The sequence below is a fragment of the Mixophyes fleayi genome, chromosome 11 (genome assembly GCF_038048845.1).
Source record: "Mixophyes fleayi isolate aMixFle1 chromosome 11, aMixFle1.hap1, whole genome shotgun sequence".
NCBI lineage: Eukaryota > Metazoa > Chordata > Amphibia > Anura > Limnodynastidae > Mixophyes > Mixophyes fleayi.
Window position 1 is genome coordinate 9,335,985 of NC_134412.1, and position 27,342 is coordinate 9,363,326.

Genomic DNA, 27,342 nt, shown 5'->3' on the forward strand with positions numbered 1-27,342 from the left:
TTTATGTATGTTCTGTTTTCTTTACTGTACGGTGCCGCAGAGCACTGTGGCAAATCTACGATTATAATATATGTAAAGAATTATCTTGAACCTTTAATTCATAATAACAATAATAAAACATAAAGATTAAATGGAAATATATTTTTATAATATAAGCCATGAAGTGACACATTACTAAATGTTTATTTTGGAATTCACTTGTAGAGCAAAACAAATGAAAATGATTGTTACTAAACATTGGAACATGCTTCCTGGCGATTCCATTCTAAGTTCAATCACTCCAGCCTAGTCCAGCGCAACCTTATATAAAACCCAGGAACTCTTACTGATTTATTAGTCCCCAACTATATGATCAATAACAAAAAGATAGGAATTTTGGTTGGTTGGGATCCAATAAATCCATAGGATTTTTTTTTCAAAGTGGGCAATGCGACATATTCAAATTTGTTGGCAGTGATTTAAAACTCTTTTCAGACTTGAGTAATTCACATAAATATAGTAGTTGCAGTACGAGTACATCAGTTATATCTGAAATGTTCTTGCAAACTTAAATATAGGCAAAACCAAAAGACAATTTAAAAGCACATATTAGAAATATCAAGAATTGGATGATGCCTATTCGGATATCGGGTTGTGAGTCTTAAAACTTTATCACCAATCAGATTCGAAGCACATATCTTAATTGAGCGAAGTATTGAATATGCCAACACCAAACTCTCCACGAAAAATGACTTAATGACTTATATGCAATAGACTAATTTTTATATTGTTTTATTTTTAGCATTCCATTTAACATTGTTTTAAGAGCAACGATTATTACCCTATTAGCAGTGGGTCTAGTATTTGTTAAATGATGTATTATTTTAGACACACTCTTCTATTGAGTTTTTTTCCTTAATAATTTAGCAACATATTATCTATTATTTTACACTAAATTATTATTCTTTTACAATTTATGAAGCTGAAAACTGTATTTTATGGTTGATCCAACATAAAATTGGACACTTGTAATATTACATTAAATGTAAAAACATCTGTAGTTTTCTGTCTGAATGGCACTGTTAAGTTGTGCGTTTATTTATATACAATTTGTATGTTATTTAATTTATACCTATGTGTAGAATTTGCAATCGCTCTGCAATATATTATTTATTTATCACTGTTCAAAACAATTTATTACAGTTATACGTGTTGTTTTTATTTATCACTATTAATGATTTATTACTCATTGTGAAGTCCCCTTTTCCCACACCCTTTATTACATACAACACAGTCTTATGTTACTAATAATATACAAACTTCACAAACTTAGCACCTATTACGTAAGCGCTGACAAGTGCAGAGGTGTTGACATTCTACAATTAGACTCATAATTCCTGATGTTGAGTTTAACCCAAAAGATGCCCATTAATATTTACACCCATATGCTGAGTTGTAGCATATGTACCAGGTTTACGTCAATATATGCGTCAATATATGCAAACGACCAGGTCATAAGCACAGGAAGTTTGTTAACATTTGTTTTGATAGTGGAAAACACATTCGCTATTAGGCTTGATATAATAAGGATCGAGCAGATATAATACTCCTTCTTGTGTACGAATGAAAGTAGAATTTGTTTTTAAAATACACCCACAAAACCCTACAATACATGTGCGATCAATGAAGAAAGCACCTATAAGCTTCAGAGGTGAGTTTGCAATCAAACAACCAGAATCATCATGTATTTGCACCTTCCTTCTAGCACCCGCAATAACTACAGATGTATCAGTGCTGGTCTGCATCAGTCGCATTTGTGTGAACACGCCTTTAAAGTACTGAGCCTACCTTAGACCGCTATTCTGCCTCTCCAGTCGTAAGAAGTGTCAGATTCGCACAAGTCTTCGTGCATTGTCTTTGTGGGCATGTGCAGTGCCAATCTATTTAAAGTCTGAGTCCGAGTTGTAGGAGCATTACTGCACATGCATGAAGCACAATAGGAGCACATCGACTGCTTAGTGGGACAGTTTGGAACAAATACAAATTGGACATAAGTAGCTTACTGACAATAAGCGGTTCCGCATTATACGCCACCAATAATAAGTCCTGTTATATTTTTCACCACTTTTTTTTATTTTCTTAAAGATTTTATTTTTGCAAGGGTCAATCAATGACGCAATGTGTTACAAAAGGTGTATGAATATATAGGTAATAAAACAAACAGCGTCCTCTAGAAAAAATAAACGGTATAAATATTGGCCAGATTTTATAATAAAGAGAAAAAGGAGAAACTAAAAAGAAAGAAATTAGACAAATGGAAGTGAAAATGAAGGGCGGTGTGGCAGGCCGCCTAAAGGTGAATGGAAAGAAGCAGTGGGGTAGAATATTGAAAAGAGGAGGGGAGAGATGGGAAGGGTGAGGTAGATGGTGAAGGTAAGGATCGAGGTGGATTGATGTTGAAGAATCATGTAACGAAAGGAATTTGAATTTGGAAGTATGAGGTCCACGGTGCCCACGCTTTATTAAATGATTTAGAGGTATCGCGGATGATACGTCATATATTCCATTTAATACGTATACCATATTCTGCTGACAATCGTCTGCAGTTTTGGCGCAAGGGGCTGCTTCCAATCAGTGGCAATTTGGCACAGAGCAGCAGAAACTATGTGACTGAACATCTTCATTTGATGTTTGGTAGCCAATGGAATCCCAAGAGGCAGGAGGAAAAACCTGGGAGAGTAGGGCATGTCAATTTGTAGTAGTTGTGATGCAAAGTTCCATCAAGAACGGGGCAAGTTTGGGGCATTGCCACCAAATATGGAGGAAGGACCCTTCCATCAAGCATCCTCTCCAGCATGTGCTGGACAAATCCGGGAAGATTTTTTTTGTAGTTTGATTGGGACCAAGTACCATCAATAAAAGTTTATAAGCGTTTTCACTAGAGATGGTCACTGACCCCCGTGTTTTGGTTTTGGATTCGGTTTTGGATCTGGATTACCGTCGTGTTTTGGTTTTGGTTTTGGTTTTGCAAAACTGCCATTGCGTGTTTTGGTTTTGGTTTTGATTTTGTTTGGTTTTGTTTTGCTATTTTTTTGGAAAATCCATGTTTTTGGGCCTAAATTAACCCAATTTAGTGCTCCAACTGTTTTAGAGACAAGTAATCTAATTGTTGAGGTAATAAATCATCCAAAAAAACAGTTTAATTCTTCGTTGGTAGGCCTATTCTACACACAAAACAGATTGTCTTCCTCTCCATCTATGCATATTGGCAATGCAGCCATCGTCTTTGAATGTATATTACACCCTACACTTATAGTTAAATATGTAAAGAAATGGAAAAAGCCAGTTTGGTTTCTGTCTCTCAAGGCCCCCCTCCACTTGTATAAAATACCAAAAAATTCATCCATTATAGACTGTACAATATTAATTGACATGGAGAAAGCCAGTTTGGTTTCTGTCTCTCTAGGCCCCCCTCCACTTGTATAAAATACTAAAAAATTCAGCCATTATAGACTGTACAATATTAATTGACATGGAGAAAGACAGTTTGGTTTCTGTCTCTCTAGGCCCCCCTCCACTTGTATAAAATACAAAAAAATCCAGCCGTTATAGACTGTACAATATTAATTGACATGGAGAAAGCCAGTTTGGTTTCTGTCTCTCTAGGCCCCCCTCCACTTGTATAAAATACTAATAAATTCAGCCGTTATATACTGTACAATATAAATTGAAATGGACAAAGGCAGTTTGGTATCTGTCTGCATCAGATCCTCTCTCCACTAGGAGTAAAATAGAAAACTATTCAGCCGTTATATAATCTAGAATATAAATAGAAATTGAGAAAGGCAATTTGGTATCTGTCTGCATCATAATCATCAACATCATCATTAGCGCCCTCGTCGCCTACACAAATCTCCCCCTCATCCTCTTCTAATTCCAAAGTGGCATCCTCAATTTGGGTATCACCGGCTACACTCGGGCTATTAAGGCACACATCAGCAGAATGCTCACGATTAGACATCCCACTGTTGGATGGACTCTCCACAGGGATTGTTGTCATTTGTGAATCAGAGCAAATATTCTCCTGTAATGCCTCACTGTTATCTTGCAGCTCGGCTTTGACGCGTAACAGTAGTTGTGCACCAATTGTAGGCTGGGTAACTTTTTGGGATCTGCCACTAATAGCCAAAGGTGAAGGCCTCATTCTCTCTTTGCCACTGCGTGTGTAGAATGGCATGCTTGCAATTTTTTTTTTATCGTCACTTAACTTTTGCTCAGTTACACTTCTTTTTCGCTTCAATACAGTAAATTTTTTTTTGGTTTTTGTTTTTTGCACTAATTTGAAAACACTCTGTTGTTTGACATCGCCTTGGCCAGATGACGTACTGGGAACACTAACATCAGGACTGGTGACAGAACCTGGTTGCTCATTCAGATCATATGTGGACTGCTTTGAATCCATTCTGAGCGCAAACCACTGGGGAGTGCTAAAAATTATTTAGTAGATACTGCTGACAGATATGACTTTTGACAGCCAGAAATATTAATGCACAATTAGGGAGGACACCCCAAAAGCACTGAGGAGTGCTAAAAATTATTTAGTAGATACTGCTGACAGATATGACTTTTGACAGCTAGAAATATTTATGCACAATTATGGGGGACACCCCAAAAGCGCTGGGGAGTGCCAAATATGAAGAAAAAATAATAAACCTCTATCCTCCTCTCTGCACTAGCGATTTTGGTTAGAGCAATTGCAAGAACAATATTGTATTCTCTGTCCCTGCTCTAATTAGCCTATGATTACCCTGCTCTCTCACTCTGTCAAATGGCGATGGATTGCTGTGGAGGCGTGTATTTATAAAGTTGAAGTATCGCGAGAACCGAGATCCGACGACGTCACAATGACGTTCGGCCTCGATTTGGATTCGGAATGGGCGGGAGAGTACCGAGCTGCTCAGCTCGGTACTCGGATACCCAAAGTTCGGGTGGGTTCGGTTCTCGGAGAACCGGACCCGCCCATCTCTAGTTTTCACTCAACTTCACAAATTGAACTGGAGGCTGTGTTAGCTCTTATTTCTTCCCAGTCCTCGTTATCTAGAGGTCCTCCGTGGTCTTCCTCCCAAGCCTGCTCATGAGAATCCTGCCTGCCCGTATCAGGGACTCTTAGAGTTCCCAGGATAGTAGAGATATGAGACCTTTGGTAGAGAACCGCCGGAGGGAAAGCAACTCAAAAAAGGTCAACAGCCTGATACCTAAAGTTAATTTAGTGGTAGAATGAAAATGTCTTAGTTGTAGGTAGTGGAAAAAGTGTGTGTTGGGAATGTTAAGTTTTGTTTTTAAGTCATCAAATGAGGGAAAAGAAGTGTCTTTGGTGAAATCATTAAGGTAGTGAACATCTATCCGCTTCCAAGGCTTGAGGGATGGTATTATACAACCTGGTGGAAATTTAGAGTTAGCAAAGAGTGGAATAATTGGGCTAGGAGCAGGGTGAGCATAAATTTTGCGTTTGCTCGTTCCCAGAAAGATAACAAGTGGGCTACAATTGAATGATGAGAAGCGAGCTGCGGACGATTAGTACGAGGGAGCCACAGGATTCACCACTTTTTTTAATATCTTAAGTCCCTATACTTACAGCAACACATCCCCTGAGTAAGTCTGACAGATTCTTTTTTTTTATTATTCAAGCCCAAGGTACAGTGCTCGAAAAAACCTCAGTGCCGTGAAGAAACCGTGCTGCGGCTTGGGCCTTTGGACCCTTCCCTAAAGGGAAAGGGCACCGTTCCTCCCCATCCACCGGAGCCAAAAGGCCTTTTAGGGAGATAAGGGTCTTCGAAACACCTTTTCTGACGCTAGTACCCATTTACAGTCCATTTACAGTCCCGACCCCTGGAGTCAAAAGGCCCCTTAGGGGGCAAGGGTCTTCGAGATTACCTCCATTGCGAGGCTCAGACAGTCCCCTTTACCCCGAGGTCGGCCGAAGCTTCTCACGGTGGACTGGATCTTCTGCTTCCCCCATAAGGAGGGATCCTCTGACAACGTCTGGAGAGAGCATGCCCAAACCCAAAACGTCTAAACAAAAATATAACCAACTAAAATCCATGCAAATAAATGCTTGTGTTTGATAAGTTCATCTGTTCAATAAATAAAAATAGAAAAGTGCCCATAGACCCAGCCTAATGGCCACACGGTGTAAAAACAATTCTTGTTCTGCCAAAGGTAAGTCTGTAGGATGAAACGCGTAGGGTAGTGATGCTCTATTTGAACTTACTGATCTGGCACCATAGTTCTCCTACCTGAAATTACAACTTTTTTTGCCTAAGGCAAAAAAAACTCCAGTGCTAATGGAGAGATATCAGGAAATAACAACGAGTTCTGGCATATTTTATAAATAACACCTCCTTTTTATATAAAACGAATAAGCAATGACACTGCAGCTAGGAACGTCACAATCTGCTCAGTTACTCTCATTAGAAGGTGTAAACCGTCTCCTATAGATGCTTCCCTCACGAAGAACAGAACCATGCATCTCCAGGAAAAATGGACGCATTTGCGCAATTACAGTCACATGACACAGCTATACTATATTCACTCTGCATCTTTCCTTCCTACCAAACGAGCCTTACTATTGTAGAATATATCTATGCCAGATGACAACAAATATATTTCAGTTATACATGCATTATTATTATTTATATATCATATCACACAGCACTGTACAGAGAATATCAAGTCATTCACATCAGCCCCTGACCCGTTGGCTCTTACAAATCCCTTCTACGCACACACAGTCAGTACCAATTAAACTATTACTATGTTTTTGGACTTTGGGAGGAAACCAGAGTATCCATGCAAACATGGGTGGAATATACAAACTCCACACAGATAGGGGGCTGGTCGGAATCTAACTCCAGAACCCATTGCTGTGAGGCAGCAATGCTAACCACCCTGTCTGCTGCACCACACAGATGCACAGGGCCCAGGTTGCATTGTGTTTGAACAATACCTGCAGCTTCTCTACTTTACTCATCTCTTCCTCCTTCAATGTTACCTCATTTAGACCTTCTACTGCCCAGGAATGTAGATGACCTGTTAGGCGATCTAGGCCCCCACTTGGGGCCCAGTGGAGCCTAGAGGGCCTGACCACCAACCAGATATCCTAGCCCTTTTATTTTCCAGAAGGTCCTGGGATTTTGTTGTAATTGCTATAATAACATTCTCTGTCTTCTAATTGGTCCCACAAGGCAGGTAACCCATTCTGCAGGTCCGATTCGCTGATGGCGGTCATACAGAAGATATACAGGGCTTGGGATAGCTACACTGATTGGTGGGAACTTAGAAGCAAGACATAGTCCTCTGTCAATCCAAAAATGCAATGTTACTGATCTGGTCAGTTGACGGGGCAGTGAACAAAGTTGGTATTGTCGCTCACCGGACTGTTAGTGCCTCTAGGTTGGGACATGGGTCTCTCTTGCTCCTGCCGGCGCCTCTCCTGAGCCGCGGCCGTCCGCCATCTTGACTAAGATTGCGCATGTGCAGAAACCCTGAACTGTTAATACCTCGCCTCTAGTCTCATTGGTTAATTAATCACCTCTCAGTACTTAAGGCACCTGTTGCCCTATTACCTTTGCCTGTTCTTGGTTCTCATTCCTTGAGACTCTGAGGTGTTTCCTGTTTCTGCTCGTGTTATCCGTTTGCTCCTGGACAAGTCTTCTCTCCACATCGGTAGTAAAACTTACCCGCTGCAGACTACTCTCGCTACCTCCGTTACCTGCCGGGTCCTGGACAAGTCTCCTCTATACATCAGTGGTACAACTTGCCTATTGCAGACCACTCACGTTACTCCGTTCCATGCCTGCGCCTGGACAAGTCTTCCCTTCACATCAGTGGTACAACTTGCCAATTGCAGACCACTCACGCTATTCTGTTACACACCTGCGCTGGACAAGTCTTCTCTACATATCCGTGGTGAAACTTACCAGCTGTAGACCATTCATGTTTCCTTGTGATATAGCTACTACTCTGTATGGTACCTATTAGCTGGACTAAAGTCTACAAGTGCCTCTGTATTGTAGCTGCAAGTCGCTGACTCTTCTACTATATTGTTGATTGGTCTTTGCCTAACGTTATCCAGTTATCAAGTTCTGGCCTGCTATATGCTACCTGCGTGCTCAGGCACTTGGACTCTTTCCTCATTTATCCTGTTTACTAAACTGCTGTACCATCACAGTTCCACGGTGCCAAGACTCAGCATTTATACTATTGACATTCCTTTCCTCTATTCTACTGTATGGTTCCACTGATTCACCACACTACCCAGAGATCCGCACTTCTGGTAAGTGTAGCTACACCTGGTGAATTCTGGGTAAAACTCCTAGTGCCTGTGACAGTAAGAACAGGCCATGACAGACCCAGGATCGGAACCAACAGCTAAGGATATGCTGTAGTACCTGGTTACTCGGGTTGAACAACAAGATGCTCGTCAGCAACAATTATTTCAATGTTTGCAGTCTCTAGTCTCTCGGGGAGATCCTGTGCAAAATGAATCTTCTACTAATAATCCCCCGGAGTCTTCTTCTCTCCCAGTGCCATCCCAGGTGTCTGTTACTTCTACTCTACACCTGCCTACTCCCTCAAAATTTGATGGAGATCCAAAAGCTTGTAGGGGCTTTCTCAATCAGTGCTCTATTCATTTTGAGCTCCAACCTCAAAATTTCCCTACTCATTGCTCTAAAGTGGCCTATTTAATCTCTCTGTTTTCTGGACAGGCTCTGGCATGGGCCTCTCCTTTGTGGGAAAGAAATGACCCCCTGCTGGAGGATAGTGCCATGTTCATTTCAACTTTCCGAAGAATTTTTGATGAACCTGGTCGTGTTATTTCTGCTGCCTCTAGTATTCTTCGATTACGCCAAGGATCCCGTTCAGTAGCACAGTACGTAATTCAATTTCGCACACTTGCCTCTGAACTCCAATGGAATAGTGAGGCATTGATAGCTGCCTTCTGGCAAGGTCTTGCTGACAAGATTAAAGACGTGCTGGCTTCCCAAGAGTTACCATCTTCTTTGGATGCTTTGATATCTTTGTGCAACAGAGTGGACATGAGATTCCGAGAAAGAAATTCCGAAAAGGAGTCTTCACCTAAAGTATCGGGTCGCCTGCCTTCTCGATTTCATCATCCCTCACCTTCAGTGGAACCCATGGAGGTAGGACGTTCTAGATTGACTTTAGAAGAGAGGGAACGACGGTTGAAGAATAAGCTCTGTATTTATTGTGCTGATCCTAATCACTTGCTGAACTCATGCCCTAGAAAGTCGGGAAACGCGAGGCCCTAACCTGTTCTGGAGAGGTAAGGTTGGGGTCCCTGGAATCCTCTCCACACCTTTTGAATTCTAAAGTTTGCTCGTTTGCTGTTACTGTTTCCACTTCTACTAAGTCTTTTACATCGCAAGCACTTCTGGACTCTGGAGCTGCTGGGAGTTTTATTTCAAATTCCTTAGTGTGTCAGTGGTCTTTACCTGTGACTCCTTTAAAAACAGCTATTGCTGTTACGGCCATAGATGGTTCACGAATTATCAATGGAACTATTACTCAACGTATCATTCCTGTAAACCTTCAAATCAGGGCTTTACATCAAGAGCAAATTTCGTTTTTAGATCTTCCGGTTACTACTAGTCCTATTGTACTTGGCTTTCCGTGGCTTCAACTCCATTCTCCACAGATTGACTGGAATGTTCCACAAGTTATTTCCTGGGGTTCGGATTGTCATCACAGATGTTTGACTCAAGTGGTTCCAGTGAAAATAAATAAATCATCTATAACACCTTGTCCACCTGGTCTTCCTCCACAGTACAACTCCTTTGCTGATGTATTTAATAAAGCCCAGTCAGAACGTCTTCCGCCTCATCGGGCTTGGGATTGTCCAATAGATTTACAACCTGGCAAAAATCCTCCTAGGGGTCGTGTTTACCACCTTGTGTTACCAGAGACCCAGGCGATGTCTGACTATGTCAAGAAAAATCTCCATCGTGGGTTTATTCGACCGTCCATTTCTCCCGCTGGAGTGGGTTTCTTTTTTGTTAAGAAGAAGGACGGGTCTTTGAGACCGTGTATAGTTTATCGAGGTCTTGATGCCATAACCATCAAAAATCGTTACCCCATTCCGTTAATTACTGAACTTTTTAAACGCATTAAGGGAGCTCGGATATTCACTAAACTGGATCTTCGTGATGCTTATAATTTAATTCGGATCAAGGCCGGAGACGAATGGAAGACAGCTTTTAACACCAGGGATGGACATTATGAATATCTTGTCATGCCCTTTGGGTTGTATAACGCCCCAGATGTATTCCAGGGGTTTGTGAATGAGATTTTCCGGGACTTGTTGTATGTTTGTGTCGTTGTCTATCTAGACGACATATTGATAGTTTCTCAAGATCTTTCATCCCATCGATTACATGTGGCAGAGGTCCTTTCTAGACTCCGGGAAAATTTGTTATTCTGTAAACTGGAGAAATGTTCCTTTGAATTAACTCAGATTCCCTTCCTGGGATATATTGTGTCTGGAGTAGGTCTGGAGATGGATCCAGAGAAAGTGAATGCAGTGTTACATTGGCCCCAGCCAACTACTCTCAGAGCTATTCAACGCTTTTTAGGATTTGCTACCTATTATCGACGTTTTATTCAAGGTTTCTCCTCCATTGTCTCTTCTATTGTGGCGCTTACCCGTAAGGGTGCTAATACCAAGCAATGGTCTCCTGAGGCTCTTCAAGCATTTCAGTTCCTCAAGAGGGCGTTTTCAACTGCTCCTATTCTTCGACAACCTGATGTTACCCTTCCTTTTTTCCTTAAGGTAGATGCCTCTAATGTTGGACTAGGAGCCATTCTATCTCAGAAATCTGAACAAAAGAAATTCCATCCTTGTGCTTTCTACTCACGAAGTTTATTACCTGCTGAGAAGAATTATACTATCGGAGATAAGGAGCTATTAGCCATAAATGTGGCTTTGGAGGAGTGGAGATACCTACTAGAGGGTGCTCGTCACCCCGTGACTATTTTTACTGACCATAAAAATCTTCTCTATCTACAGTCAGCTCAATGTATGAACCCCCGACAAGCAAGATGGTCACTTTTTTTCTCTCGCTTTGACTTAATTATAACCTTCAAACCGGCTTCTAAGAATAAAAAAAGCGGATGCATTGTCTCGGGCGGTGGCCTCTTCCTCTGATATTGAAGATTGTTTTGATCGTCCCATACTGGATCCTAAATGTGTCAGTTTAGCTGCTTCTTCCACCAATGTTCTACCGTTTGGGAAAACCTTTGTTCCACCACTTCTTCGTAAAAAGATTTTGTAATGGTATCATTCCTCTCGTTTTGCTGGGCATTCTGGAGAACGAAAAACATTAGAGATTCTCTCTCGAAGTTACTGGTGGCCCTCTATTAGGAAAGATGTCAAGGAGTTTGTGGCTGCTTGTGATGTTTGTTCCCAATTTAAAGTTTCCCATAGAACACCGGCGGGTATACTTCAACCACTACCCATTCCTTCTAAACCATGGACCCATATAAGTATGGATTTTGTTACTGATCTTCCTCTCAGCAAGAAATACAATACCATTTGGGTAGTTGTAGATAGATTCTCTAAGATTGCTCATTTGGTCCCTTTGATAGGATTACCTTCTTCTACATTGGCTGATCATTTCATCAAGGAAATATTTCGAATTCATGGATGTCCATCTGAAATCGTTTCAGACAGAGGAGTGCAGTTTGTCTCCAGATTTTGGCGAGCCCTTTGCAAAACCTTGGGTATCCAACTGTCACTATCATCGTCATACCATCCTCAATCAAATGGACAGACCGAGAGAGTCAATCAAGATCTAGAGACTTTCATAAGAATTTTTTCTTCAGCCAACCAGGACAATTGGGTAGATTTGCTTCCATGGGCCAATTCGCCCATAATAATATGTATCATGAGTCATCTTCTCAAACACCATTTTTTGTTGTATACGGTCACCATCCGTCTCTCCCAGAATTTCCTGCCCTCCCTCCCACCCAAGTTCCTGCTGTGGAGGGTTTATGTCAAAAGTTTAAATCCATTTGGGCTCAGGTTAAATTCTCTTTGAAAAAGGCATCTTCAAGATATAAATTTTTTGCTGATAAAAAGAGGCGAGCAATTCCAGCACTTAAAATTGGAGATCGTGTGTTGCTTTCTACCAAGAATATTCGCCTGAAGGTTCCTTCCATGAAGTTTGCTCCACGTTTTATTGGTCCTTATAAAATCGTTCAAGTGATAAATCCTGTTTGTTTTAAGCTGTCTTTACCGAAGAACCTTCGTATCTCCAATTCCTTCCACGTTTCATTACTCAAACCTCTCATCATCAACCGATTTTCTGTTCCTTCTTCAGTATCTCGCCCAGTTCAAGCTCAACAAGAGGAGGAGTTTGAGATTACTCATATACTTGATGCTAAAATCTCTAGGGGAGTCCTTCGCTTCCTAGTGCATTGGAAAGGTTTTGGTCCAGAGGAGCGCTCTTGGATCCGTGCAGATGATCTTAATGCTCCAGCTCTTCTGAAAAAGTTTTATTCCAAATATCCGGGCAAACCTGGTTCTAAGTGTTCTGTGCCCACCTTTAAAAGGGGGGGTACTGTCACTCACCGGACTGTTAGTGCCTCTAGGTTGGGACATGGGTCTCTCTCGCTCCTGCTGGCGCCTCTCCTGAGCCGCGGCCGTCCACCATCTTGACTAAGATTGCGCATGTGCAGAAACCCTGAACTGTTAATACCTCGCCTCTAGTCTCATTGGTTAATTAATCACCTCTCAGTACTTAAGGCACCTGTTGCCCTATTACCTTTGCCTGTTCTTGGTTCTCATTCCTTGAGACTCTGAGGTGTTTCCTGTTTCTGCTCGTGTTATCCGTTTGCTCCTGGACAAGTCTTCTCTCCACATCGGTAGTAGAACTTACCCGCTGCAGACTACTCTCTCTACCTCCGTTACCTGCCGGGTCCTGGACAAGTCTCCTCTATACATCAGTGGTACAACTTGCCTATTGCAGACCACTCACGTTACTCCGTTCCACGCCTGCACCTGGACAAGTCTTCCCTTCACATCAGTGGTACAACTTGCCTATTGCAGACCACTCACGTTACTCCGTTCCACGCCTGCACCTGGACAAGTCTTCCCTTCACATCAGTGGTACAACTTGCCAATTGCAGACCACTCACGCTATTCTGTTACACACCTGTGCTGGACAAGTCTTCTCTACATATCCGTGGTGAAACTTACCAGCTAAAGACCATTCATGTTTCCTTGTGATATAGCTACTACTCTGTATGGTACCTTTTAGCTGGACTAAAGTCTACAAGTGCCTCTGTATTGTAGCTGCAAGTCGCTGACTCTTCTACTATATTGTTGATTGGTCTTTGCCTAACGTTATCCAGTTATCAAGTTCTGGCCTGCTATATGCTACCTGCGTGCTCAGGCACTTGGACTCTGCTGTACCATCACAGTTCCACGGTGCCAAGACTCAGCATTTATACTATTGACATTCCCTTCTTATATTCTACTGTATGGTTCCACTGATTCACCACACTACCCAGAGGTCCGCACTTCTGGTAAGTGTAGCTACACCTGGTGAATTCTGGGTAAAACTCCTAGTGCCCGTGACAGGTATACAGGAAGCAATCGCTGAGATCGAAAACGATCATGGGTAACTGTTAGGAGTGAAAAGACAGCGTCATGTTCCAGGTGATCCAGGAAAAAGTATGTGGTTGTTACATGTTATTGGGCATAACTAATGCCTGTTTTGATCCTGCAGTACTGTTATGTATTCTCACCAATGACCAATGCAGTCAGGAGTCATTCAACATACATGATACGTCCATGAAATTCTCCTGTGTACCTGCTGTCTGGATACTCTGTCTCACCAGTTTACTTATCACACATGTTACTGGATGTATGTGGATATATTACCACCAACATTACCACAGCTACCAACATTGCAATGCAACTCATGTTATCTCTACTACCCTAAAACATCATGGCACTGCCACCCTTATTACCCCGGCTCACTGTTACCTTTACTTCAAGTGGCACCACCACACTGTTACCTCCGTTACCCCCTACCCCTGGACATGGCACTGCCAAACAGTTATTTTTACTTTTTTTTTTAGGAGAGTGTGGGAGGCAAACCAGTGTCTTGCTTGGGCCCCATGGAGTTTCAATCCGGCTCTACTACTGCCCACTATAGTAGCCATGTGCAGAAACTTACTTATGAATAAACATACTTGTCTACTCTCCCAATATTCCCGGTAGACTCCTGAACCCTAGGGGCTCATTCTGGAGAGCAGGCCATCCTCCCATGTAATGCTCACTTCCGGGTGGCGAGGCGAGGGTATTAATGTTATTTGTAGAGAATCATGTAATTTCGGTCCCGCCCCCATGGCACGATGACCCGGGCAGTGGTCACTTCATGTCCCGGGGGGGATTTGTTTATTACTACGTTTGTCCCCAATTGTAAAGCACTGCAGAATTTTCTGGCGCTATATAAATAAATGTTGATGCTGATGATGATTGTATGTGTGTGGGTTTGTATTGCCAGTGACCGTACTTCTTCATGTCCAATGTGAACCAAAACAGCCCCCCTTTCCAAATAAGACTTAAATGGTAAATTATGTGACTACGGAATGTGCTCACTAAAACATAAAAGTAGAATTTGTGTCTGATAATCAGATTGTCTTTCCCTATTATCAGTGGTGTGGACAAGAGATGGATGCAGTAGTAGGTACGTCCTATACGCCACGTGAGCGCCGGGATGAAACGGCGCGATGATGTCACTGCACGGAGCTGACCCGAGAAACGGTGAATGTGGCGTTTGTGTGTGGTAGGTGTTATTAATGGTTGAGAGATAGAGGGCTCATATTTTAATTTACTGCCTATTATTAGGACTTAGGTATAGATTAGATCACAAGTCATAATCATACAGGGATACAGATCATTATAAAGAGTTTGCATACTTTCCCTACTGTATTCATTAAGAAAAGTAAAGCAAAAAAAAGGAGTAACTTTGCAAAACCATGTTGCATTGGACGGTGAGGTCAATTTAAAATGTGGGGACAGATTTATAGTTGGGTAGGACATGTCCTAGATCAAATTTAAATTTCAGTGTAAAAATAAAGCTATCAAGTATTTGTGTGCTACATGAAAAACACAGCAAGTATTTAACTTATGTGCAAAATAATAAACTAATTTGCACCCCTTGCATTGTGACATGGTTTGTCCAGGAGAAAACCTACTCCTTTCTTTTGGCTTTACTCTCCTTAATGAATCAGGCCCAATGTGCTTTCCTATCCTGAGGTGTTTTCTATTTTATGTTGTCTAATGACAGCTTCTATAGGGGATTCACAGCTTTTAAGTGTTGCAATTTTTCACGTGTTCTATGTAGAAGCCTTTGGCTACCAATAATCATAATAGATAACTTATTATTCACACCTGCACAAAGAGTAAATCATATTACAGGTGTGAATAATTTATTTGTCCGGATCTAAGCAACAGACCCATTTGGAAAGTACTATTGGAAAGGAAAGAGGAACAGTTGTTATTCTTAAACAGCCCTTTGTCTGTCCCTAATTTATGACCCCCTCGCCTGCCAGAAATGACTGCTTTTTATTCATCAGCAACAGGTTGTAGCAGAATTCTGCCGAAAACAACATATCTCTGCCTGGGAGACAGCTGTTGTGTATTTACCTAGTAAACAGGGCTACGGAGCCCACCCATAACCACTATTCCTTACACCACTATCTTCAAAGTGCCCAAAGGGCTTCTAACCTCTGACGTCCTCATCATTGGACATTCCTGTCTCCTTCACAGTTGCCCCTCTTAAAAAAAAAATCTTTAGGGATCGAAATCATTATTTTTCTTCTTTATCTCAAGAATCGAATATGAACACACGTATTTAAAACTCTATGTAAGTGGCGTCGATTGACACAATTACAGGTGATAAATGGGTAGCTTGCAAATGAAAAAGTTGCACGCAAGTGTATGTACATTGTATTCAGAATTAAAGAGTCCATGGGGTATATTTACTAAACCGCGGGTTTGAAAAAGTGGAGATGTTGCCGTTAGCAGCCAATCAGATTCTAGTTGTCATTTATTTAGTGCATTCTACAGAATGATAACTAGAATCTAACTGGTTGCTGTAGGCGACATCTCCACTTTGAATGAGTAGCCGATGCGTCCGGTTGACAATAGACACACCCCTCAGACACGTCCAACATGTGAACGTGTACAAAAACCTTTAATTTTATATGTTATGAATGCAATTGCTTTGAAGCATCACTTAAACTTGAATAACCTAGCAAATACAGCAGGAACAACGTCCGTACCTGAGTAAAAAATAAATAAATAAAATGTGTGCTACAACACGCTCTTCAATTCCTAAACTATGGCCGAACAAGCACTAAAATCTCATTTAGCAATTGCGAATCATTCACAAACTTCTAATTACAAGCAGATGGCTAGTTCGGGTGTTCGTCATAATTTTCAGTCATATCTGTAATCTGTAAGCAATTGCTTGAACATGCTCTTACTGTACATTGCCTACGGTAGAACAACCCTTCCCTCGCCCATGACGAATCATCAGGCGTAAAAAATCGTAAGTGACAAAAAAACTGCAGGTCTGATTAGTTTTAGTGCTCAACCTCTGAGCCTGCGCAGTGCGAATAACCGCAAAGATACACTATGCTAATGGGCGTACGTCTCACGCTTAATCAGGGCCATTTACTTCAACTAGTCTCAACTGCTGGCTGAACTTCGGGGATGACCTCTGTAAGTGGGTGGGAAGTTCTGTATTGAGAGTAATGGATACTCTGACAACATTATCATCATCAGTTATTTATATAGCGCCACTAATTCTGCAGCGCTGTACAGAGAACTCATTCACATCAGTCCCTACCCCATTGGAGCTTACAGTCTATATTCCCTAACACACACACACAGACAGACAGAGAGAGAGAGACTAGGGTCAATTTTGATAGAAGCCAATTAACCTACCAGTATGTTTTTTGGAGTGTGAGAGGCAACCGGAGCACCCGGAGGAAACCCACGCAAACACGGGGAGAACATACAAACTCCACACAGATAAGGCCATGGTCGGGATTCAAGCTCATGACCCAGGGCTGTGAGGCAGAAGTGCTAACCACTAGGCCACTGTGCTGCCCTGACAACGGCAATGATTTGCTCTTATTTTCTATTTGCATACATGCTTACATTGTAGCACCGTAGCTGGAGTAGGTGAATGGAATGATAGCCGTACAGGGAAAAATAGGACATTGCCTGGTGGATTTACACATGTGTGCCGTGTTACAGGAGCTCCGCAAACATATAGTAAGCAGCAGAGAAGCCCCTGAAGGTGCGCAGCCTCCCACTTTACACATCAATGTTCCACACATATTACATGTGAGATGCAAACAGTGGAAGGTAAAACACAGTTTACAGTTATATACATTGCTGCACACAGGGTATATCACATTTGGGGTACATTAGGTTTTAATGCATTTGTAGATAATCATATACCACAGTGTATCACTAGTCTGAAAGAGAGATGTACCAGAGGGTTGTGGTTTTAGGAATGCATGCATAACTTCGACTCGAAAAAAGCACAAAGTACACTAAAATAGGCATCAACAGTCAACACACAATCTTGGAATTCTTATGCTTTATTTATAAAGCGCCAACATACTCCATAGCAAACAAACAACACACAATGACAAGTAACAGAAGGTGAAGGTGGTGGTCCAATCTCCATTATTAATACAAACTAAAACACAGGTGCGTGTATCTTTAGTAACTGGTCACCTGTAAGAATTCCTGGGTTACAATTTTTCCATCTTAATCTGAACCAAGTTCCTTTAAGGGCTGCAGGGACCCTAGTGCTGATTTGTTATGTTACGCACATACATTTGAACAAGTGCACCTAGTTTTATGGGGAAGTCCTGGATTGACCACAAATGAGCAAAAAAAAAGATAATTCTCCAAACCTTCCAGAATTAGGGTGACGGTAGCCTCATATCTCTACTTTGTGCTGCTACTCCCACACCTGGCACCGTTCCCCTCACATGCAGCCTTGTTCTTCCATAGTCACAAAAGTGGGCTGGTCACTGCCTCCCAATTCATCAGTGCGATCACTGAAATAACATTCTAATGATCTGATTTGGGTAAGAAAAAAAGGTATGAACATTCCGAACAAGCAAGAGATGAAAATGCAATACAATAAGGTACTTTTGTGATTCTCGTCACCCACACCTTCAAAACATGATACCACAAATATGACTGATTATCACTGATTTGCTTTTGGTGAGAGTGAAGGTTATGGGGGTTTGTCTGGTTCAAAAACAACATAGAAGCTCTGAGGCTACCAGAAAACTGATCAAAGCAGCTTATGACAGAAAATATACAGAAATGTTTAAGTCAAATCAACTCAACCAAAATAAGATAAAAACTTAGGAACAAGCTATATATATACAGCAGCAGATAAAGTGTTCTAAACGTAAAGTGCAGAGTGACAGATTTGTTTGCTACATCTGACTTCAGCACCAGCTAAATGGACAGCAAAATCAAAACATCAATCAGGTGATAGAGAACACAGGGTGCTTAAGTGTAAGAGACTGGGGTAAAAAAATAGGCCGGGATAGCATCTGAAAACTAGTAACTCCTGGACAGCACACAAATGGTGCAATACTACCAATTATGGGCTTGATTTAGATTTAGAGCTAAGCATAAAGATGCACACTTCTATACATGCACACCTTACTATACATGCAACGTTAAATATAGTGTATAATGGCATCTGGAGAAAAGTAGTGACCATCATCATGAAATCATATGTAGGTGACAAGTTTATGTCTGGTAGGTAACATATTTAAATTTCCTTGTAACTCAACATAAGACGCTACTAAGTTGTGCACTTTAGAAGTGCACCAATTTTGCACCAAAAGGTATCTTTACATTGTGCAAATTATGCAGCTTTAAATTAAGCCCAATATATGAATGGAAACTAGACCCCAGGACTTGTACACCAAAACCGGGTGATCACTAATAGGATATAAGCAGGGACAATATATGGAAATACAATACTGCAAGTCTGGTGCCCAAATCTACCTTTCATCCCCTGACCTCTCCCCATCTTAACTATCATGTATGACCAACTGCCTCTCTGCTGTCTCCACATGGATGTCCGAATGCTACCTATCATCATCATCACCATTTATTTATATAGCGCCACTGACTCCACAGCGCTGTACAGAGAACTCATTCACATCAGTTTTGGCGTGTGGGAGGAAACTGGAGCACCCAGAGGAAACCCACGCAAACATGGGGAAAACATACAAACTCCACACAGATAAGGCCATGGTTAAGAATTGAACTCTTGACCCCAGCGCTGTGAGGCAGAAGTGCTAACCACTTCGCCACCGTGCTGCCCGATGCTACTTAACGCTCAACATGTCCATAACAGACCTTAACTCTGATAATCACCTTTAACAATCCGCCTACAAGAATCCTCCCATGCCACTATTCACTTATGGAATTCCCTTTTGATGCCCAATCACTCTCTCCCAGCCTTCAAATCACTCTCTGAAAACCCACCGTGGCACTTAACAAATTAAGAATACTAAGGGGGGAATTTGAATGACCTCGTAACTTGTGTGAGTAACGCGGCCCACGCACTATCACCATTACTACAGTAATAGTGCGCATGATTACAATTAATATGGTAATTTCACTGCTGATCTCTGCTCGCAGCTCTTAGAGCCGCAAGCAGAAATTTGTGTTAAGATTGTGGTAATAGTGCGTGGGCTGCTTTACTGGTCAATTTAATTCCCCCCTAATAATAGTATATATAAATAATTAAAAAAAACAGAAGCACCAGCCCTTCAATCATCATCATCATCTTTATTTATTTATATGACACCACAGAATACGCAGTGCCACACAATCAACAACAACAACAAAAATACAGATAAGTAAGAAACAAGAGAAACAATAGAATCTGTAAATATCAATGCAAGAGACTATAGAGAAAGCAACTACATAAGAAGATACAACTAGAACAAAGGGAACATTGCAAAGAGCACAAGGAGATGGGAGGTAGAGAGGACGAAATTTGTGAGAGTAACATTAAGAGGATTAGGGTAATAAACAGAGATTATAGAGGTGGAGTGAAAGAGGCAGATGGAGGCGTGAGGAAGGAATTATTTTAGGATGGGGCCGGATAGGCAAGTGTGAGATGGTGAATTAGTGAGATTGGGGGCGAGTCTGATTGGGCAGGGCAGAGAGTTCCAAATGTGGAGGGCAGTGTGGGCAGTCCTTAAGGCGGGAGTGTGAAGTGGTGATAGGTGATAAGGGGAGGCGAAGGTCATTGACAGAACGTAGTGGGCGAGTAGGGAAGTATTGCTTGACAAGGTTGGAGATGTAGAAAAGGGAGTCATTAAAGAGGCCTTTATAAGTGAGGGTAAGCAACTTGGGAATGAGGAGCCAATGTAGGGTTTTGCAGAGAGGCATATCGGAAGAGAAACGTCAGGAAAAGAAGTTTAGTCGCAATGAGACATTCAGCACAGATATCATGGGGGGACAGACATTTATCAGTGAAGCCAGAGAGGAGAAGATTGCAATAATCAAGGCCTGAGATGACAAAACCATGGATGATGGTCATGGTCATGGATAATGGTCAATGTTACGAAGGTGGAGGCAACAGGAATGGTCAAGGGAATGGATGTGGGGAATGAAATTGAGGGCAATGATGACTCACAGGCAGCGTACATAGGGAACAGGGGAGAGGGCGACACCAACAACCTTAATGGAGATCAGACGAGGGGATGTGACACTAGGTAATGGAAGGATGATAAGCTCAGTTGTGGATAGCGTCTTGAGGTAGCGTCCAGCCATGTAGGTGGAGGAGGCAGAGAGGCAGGTGGACACAGGGCAGAGGATTGAGGGAGAGAGGACAGGAGAGCAAAGGTAGATTAGAGTGTCATCGGCACAGAGGTGATATTGGAGTTGACAAAGAAAGGAATTGGCACAAGAAGAAGAGGCACTGAATGACTGATCAGAGAGGTAGAAAGTAAACCAGGAAAGGACAATGTTGCGAAGGCTAAGGGAGTGAAGGGTGTTAAGGAAGAGATAATGGTCAACTGTGTTAAAAGGGGCAGAGAGGTCAAAGAGCAAAAGCAGGGAGAAGTGGCCTTTCAACTTAGCCAAGGGTATATCATTAGTCACCTTGGTGAGGGCAGTCTTGTTGAAGTGGATACGGCAGGAACCTGATTGTTAGAGATCAAGGAGGAACATTGAGAAAGTTAAACGGTTGTAGACTAGTTGTTCAAGAAATTTGGAAAGGAATGGGTGTAGGGATATGAGGTGGTAGTTAGAGAGAAAGGCAGAGTCAAGAGATGGTTTCTTGACAATGGGAGTGATGAGCTCGTGTTTGAAGGCAGAAGTGAAGATGCCTGTAGAGAGAGAGGTTTAAAAGGTGAGCTAGGTGACTGAAGGTGTTAGAGAAGAGAGGTTGGAGGAGGCGGGAAGGAGCAGAGTCGAGAGAACAGGTTGAGGAAGAGAGGAGTGAGAGGACTTCAGAGTCCGTGACAGGAGGGAAGATGGACAAAGTGGTGGGGAGCTTTAAAATGGTCTGGGGTGAGGAAAAGGAGAGCTGTAAAGAGAATATGGTGTAAATTTACCCTTTAAGTAAGAAGCAAAGTTATGGGCATGGAGGTGGGGGAAGAGAAGAGAGTTGATGGTGGAAAAGAGGCAACAGGGGTTTTTGGACTGAGAGAAGATAAGGTTTTGAAGTAGGGATATTTGGCAAAAGAGAGAGCAGAGTAATAGAATGACAGGGTGCTTTGAAATGAATAAAGTGTACATTGGAGCAGAACTTTCTCCAGTGGCGTTCAGTGGAACAGGAGCATCTCTGAAGATAGCAAGTGAGCATGGAGTGCCAAGGTAGGGGCTTAAAATGATGGAGGTGAAGAGTGGTGCGAGGGACGGCGTCATCTAGGGCTGCGGTGATGATGAAGTTGTATAAGGAGACTGCTGTGTTAAGGCAAGACAAAGAAGAGATGGGAGAGAGTAGTGGTTCAAGGGTGGCAGAGAAGCGGAAGGGGTCAAGATCAGGAAGGTTGGGTAGTGTCTACAGGCTTTTGGGTGAAGGAGGGCGAGAAGGAGGTAAGGAGAGAAAGCTGCAGGAATGATGAACTTGAGACGTCAGAGATGTCAAAAGAGATGAGAAAATACAAGGTCAATGGAATTCCCATCACGGTGTGTGGGAGAAGAGGTCCACTGGGTGAGACCATGGGCAGAGGTGATGGAGAGGAGTTTGGAGGTAGAATTACCATTAAGAGTATCAACGAGGATGTTCAAGTCTCCAAGGATGAGGGTGGGCAGGTTGGAGGAAAGGAAATGGGGGAGCCAGACAGCAAAATTGTCGTACAAGTGAGAGATGGGGCCAGGGGGTGGCAGTAGATGACTGCAACATGGAGGTGGGAAGTGGAGAAAAGATGTATGGTGTGAATCTCAAAGGAAGAGGAGGAGAGGGAAGGGACAGGGGGAAACAATGCTTAAGGCTTAGTTAGGAGATAAAAGGATGCCTACGCCACCACTTTGACAGCCGTCAAAGTGTTAAGTATGTGTAAAAGATGGACCGCCAAAGGAGAGAGCAGCAGCGGAGAAGGTTGGATCCAGGTTTCAGTGAGGGCAAGTAGGTTGAATTAGTGAGAGAGGAAAAGGTCATGGATGGGAGTAAGCTTGTTACAGATTCCAGAGTATGTAGGTAAAGGGGAGGAACTTAAGAGGAGGGATAGGTATAAGGTTGCAGGGATTCGAGGAGCGTAGGTTGAGGGGAGTATAGTGGGAAGTGGACAGTAGGTGGAATGTGGAAATTAGGCGCATTCACACGAACGTACACATTTGTAATTAGTACACATTAATTGTAGTTGCAACACATAGTTATTTATGTCAAAATGTAGCAATATTTACAGTTAATATTATAAGTTATATACATGTTAGTGAAATCAAAGGTTCAGGTTACAGGAAATATGTCATGTTTAGTATCATTTTAATCCCCATTTTATCCTCAGTTATCCGGTTCATTCGCTGAAGGGATCACATATTGCATACTCTAGTTAGCGATGTTATGGAATAAATGTTTAAAATGATACTGTCTGTGTAATGGAAATAGACTAGTTTAAACTGGATTCTTGGCAGGAAAATTGGAGTGCATCCCCTGGAGTAACGGCTGTACTTATTTTATTATGATTGTTATTCAGCTACTTTTGGCTATTAAATCACATTGTGCTTTGGAAACACATTTCGGCAATCGACAATCATTATTGGATAGCAACTAGACGTGCATAACAACTCCATGGTAGTTAGGCAGAAATATTGTGAATGGAAGGCACAATTGTTAGATAGTTAGGAAGCTGAAGAGAAGTGAGTGGAAAGCATAATGGAATATTGGATAAGTGGAAGGTAGGTAACCAACTGATATGTAACAAACTGGTGTGTAATTGACGGGTATGTAACTGACTGATTATGTGTATAACTGACTGAAGTGTACAGAAATTTGGCAAAAAGACATTTAAACATGGCTGACCAGGTGCACCCTTGATGGCTGCAATGAACAATGTATCCGCAAAGTGACCTCTTAATATTTTAACAAAGGGAGGCATTTAGCTGGCAAATTGCAGAGAAAGAATGCAAGCAGAGTAACATATCTGGGCAGCAGTGCACCTAATTTAAAGATAAACAGGTGGAGGGCATATGTGTGACAAAATAATGGCATAGAGTCTGATTTCACTCACATGGTTTGAAAGTGCCTTTTCCCACAGCTACAGAGACTGTCTGCAGTAAGAGTAATCAAACAGAAGCACCTGACAAGAACTCCCTTTTAAAGGGAAGGTGGGAGTGTCACCTGCCCATCAATCTAGGGCTGTGGGAGAAGTGTAAGGTATAAAAACCTCTTTGCTTCATTGTTCAGTGTGACCAATGCTAAATAAGCTGGCTGGTGTCTAGAGATCTGGTTGCTGTTTATTTACTGTTCAGGGTCAAGAAACTGTATGGAGTATTTATGTTGTCAAGTACTTTACCATCCTGATATTACAACAAAGTAAAAAACAAAAAGTTGTTTGCGTATGGCTCTTGCCACAATATATTTATGGGCATCCCTTAAGGTAGCCATGAAGCTTGCATAGAATGTTAATCAATGGTCCACACCACTGTTGGGTCCACCAGTGCATCTAAGGTATGGTAGAATAAAAGATGACTAAAATCCCACCAGTGTATAAACATTAAGATATTTCTTATGACATAAAGACATACACATACTACAAGCTAATTAAAACCAGCAAAGGAACAGGTAAAATTCCAAACTGGAGAATTGTGGGGATAGGCACGTTACCACATTTCCACTTCCACACGTCAGTTCACTGCATCCGTTTTAGCCTAAATACAAGTAAAAGACGGAGAGCTGCAGTTTTAAGTTGTAGATGGCTGTTTCCACCTTCTAAGGTCTCATCAGTACAAGATATGGGTGCTGGCTAAGGATTTAGAAGTCGTGGTAGAGCATCCATTCAGGGTATAACAAGTTGTATTAAAAGTCTTCTCCAAAGATGCCAGGCACAAAATTGGCGAGGAACAGTGAATAGAGTGAGCAATAATATACTCTACTTACTGTGTAGACAGTATCAATGTGCATGGATTAGTAACCATAAGCCTCAACGCTTTTCATGTCTACTTTTGTTATATTGTCTGTGTACCCATTATTAGTGCTGCATTATATGTACTTCATTCTGTAACAACGACTGATACACATCAGTGCGACACATCACACCAAGAATTCTTCTCTTATTCTATCTTCAAGGCAGCTCATCAGTTTTGGAGAACTAAATATCGCCCTAGTTAAAGTGTTAGCTCTCTGGGCCAGGAAATTCTCCAAAGTGTCTCTAACTAATATTTGTATATAAGTTTTATTTACGCAATACATTGTGCACCTATGAGTTACTATATAAATAAACAGTATATCTGAAGCAGAGGCAAGCAGTCAGTAGAAGTACAAGTCCCAGCATGTCATGACGAACTCTGTCTGGAAAGCAAATCTGGAATTTGTAGTACCACTGCAGCTTAAGAGTTGTCTATGCGTGACCTACAGAAAGCCATTTGTTTGTCATAGAAGTAGCAATTCATGCTGTGTAAGCTGTTACTCCCCATTACACATACTTATTAGTGATAAACGTAACATTTCTGAAAGTTTTGTCATTCATCTGAGCATCCGACAGATCCCAGAATGCAGAACGTTGCAACAAACAATTATTTTGAATTTGAAACAAAATTGCCATCTACGATATTTTATTTGTTCAAATTTGTCATGTAAATTTTCGTTTTTGAACAAAAAATTCACTTGAGAGAAAAATAACATTTATTTTACAATTTAAATAAAGTAAAATAAATAATATAAAACATGTTATAGCCATAAGGTGTCTTTTTTAAACAACTTTTCTTGGTTGAACCAGTCATAAAAGATTTATGAATTCAGTCAATGAAAATAGAATTACTGTCCTAATATTGAAAAAACATTGCACAAACTGAACCTAAACTTATTAGCTCTCACATGTAACATTATCCAGACAATATTATTACATACATCCGATTTAGGAGGGATAGTCCCAATTTGAAAGCTTTGTCTTTGTGCGCTAGTCACTTCCAGTCTAATGTCTAGGGATATGTGTGACATCAATGAGAGTGGGGTATGACATCACTGGGTTCATGAAAATATGACATAGAGCAAGCAAAAAAGGTTAACAAACACAACCCCTATGCAGATATTTTACTTTTTAAAAGATCTGCATAGAGAGGGGTAATACTGAACAAAGTACTTTACCTTCATGCTGTATATATGAAACATTAATTTCTTAGGTTTAATATTTCTTTCATGTTTCAATTTTCAAATAGGGTCCTTAAGGCCCTGCCCACTTCAGAATCAAAGTGAAGCGAGATGTGGGAGGGTGACTTTCTCTGCTGGGCGTCCTCCCCAAAATTCGGGAGTCTCTCCAGACATTCCGGGAGAGTAAGTATGTACTTGCCAACTGCATAAAAGTAACTATTAATGAACCATTTCCCCTCTTCCCACAATTTTAACTGTACTTCATTGTATCAGCAACATCATCTATTTATTTATATAGCGCCACTAACTCTGCAGCGCTGTACAGAGAACTCATTCACATCAACCCCTGCCCCATTGGAGCTTACAGTCTAAATCCCCTAACACACACACACAGACAGACAAAGAGACTAAGGGCAATTTAATAGCAGCCAATTAACCTACATGTTTGTTTTTGGAGTGTGGGACGAAACCCATGCAAACACAGGGAGAACATACAAACTCCACACAGATAAGACCACGGTCGGGAATCAAACTCATGACCCCAGCGCTGTGAGGCAGAAGTGCTAACCACTAAGCCCATACTTACCAACTTTACGATCTTCAACTCCGGGAGCCTGCGGAGGAGGTGGGCGTAACAGGGGCGGGGCTCCAAAATGTGCGTCATTTTGGACCCGCCCCCCATGATGTTATGGCGCAAACGCGTCATTTGACAGTGGGGGCCGGGGCCAAATTCCCGGTGAATCGCGGCGTTTGGGACCTAATTCTGCCCACTTCACTAGGAAGTGGGCAGAATTATCCAGATGCGGGAGATTGCCACACTCTCCCGGGAGTCCGCGAGACTCTTGCAAAATGCGGAAGAGTTGGCAAATATGACTAAGCCACCGTGCATGAAATAATAATAATAAAAAAATATCCCAATATCTAACCAAAAGAAATCCCAACGTGTATAAATATTGAGTTTATTTTGTTATTTTGGTGGAGATAAAGGAGAAACTAGTTGAGGTACAGTCAATAAGGAATTCATAATATCATTATTATTATTATTATAAAATGAAGAAATAGTGCTGAGGCTGGTAGACTTGTAAACATCTTGGATATATAGATAGCTATCTACCTATATATTAGATATAGACATTGATATATGTGATATTGATAGATATAGATATAGATATATATATATATATATATATATATATATATATATATATATGTGTATATATATATATATATATATATATATAGTATATGATGCTATAGTGTCAGTGTACAGACCAGTGTAGGGAGCACAGGCTTTGATCCCTACCTCCCCTCAGCAGGAGTAGGAGCAATGCAGCAAGAACACAGGGGGGCGGGGCGTGTTGTCAGGGGGGCGGGGCCGGTCCCGTGACGCAGGACCTAATCCCCACAGCGGAGGCGGCAGAGCGCTCAGGCCGCTCAGCGGGGCTTTCTG

General features: G+C 41.7%; 1 long non-coding RNA gene across 1 annotated transcript; it reads right to left on the reverse strand.

The window, feature by feature from the left end:
* Positions 1–17,669: 17,669 nt before the first annotated feature.
* On the reverse strand, positions 17,670–27,257 carry LOC142107619 (uncharacterized). The gene is made up of 2 exons (XR_012679988.1): positions 27,196–27,257; positions 17,670–18,174 (listed from the first exon to the last, which is right to left on the reverse strand). It is a non-coding gene; the product is annotated as an uncharacterized LOC142107619 (long non-coding RNA).
* Positions 27,258–27,342: the final 85 nt, after the last annotated feature.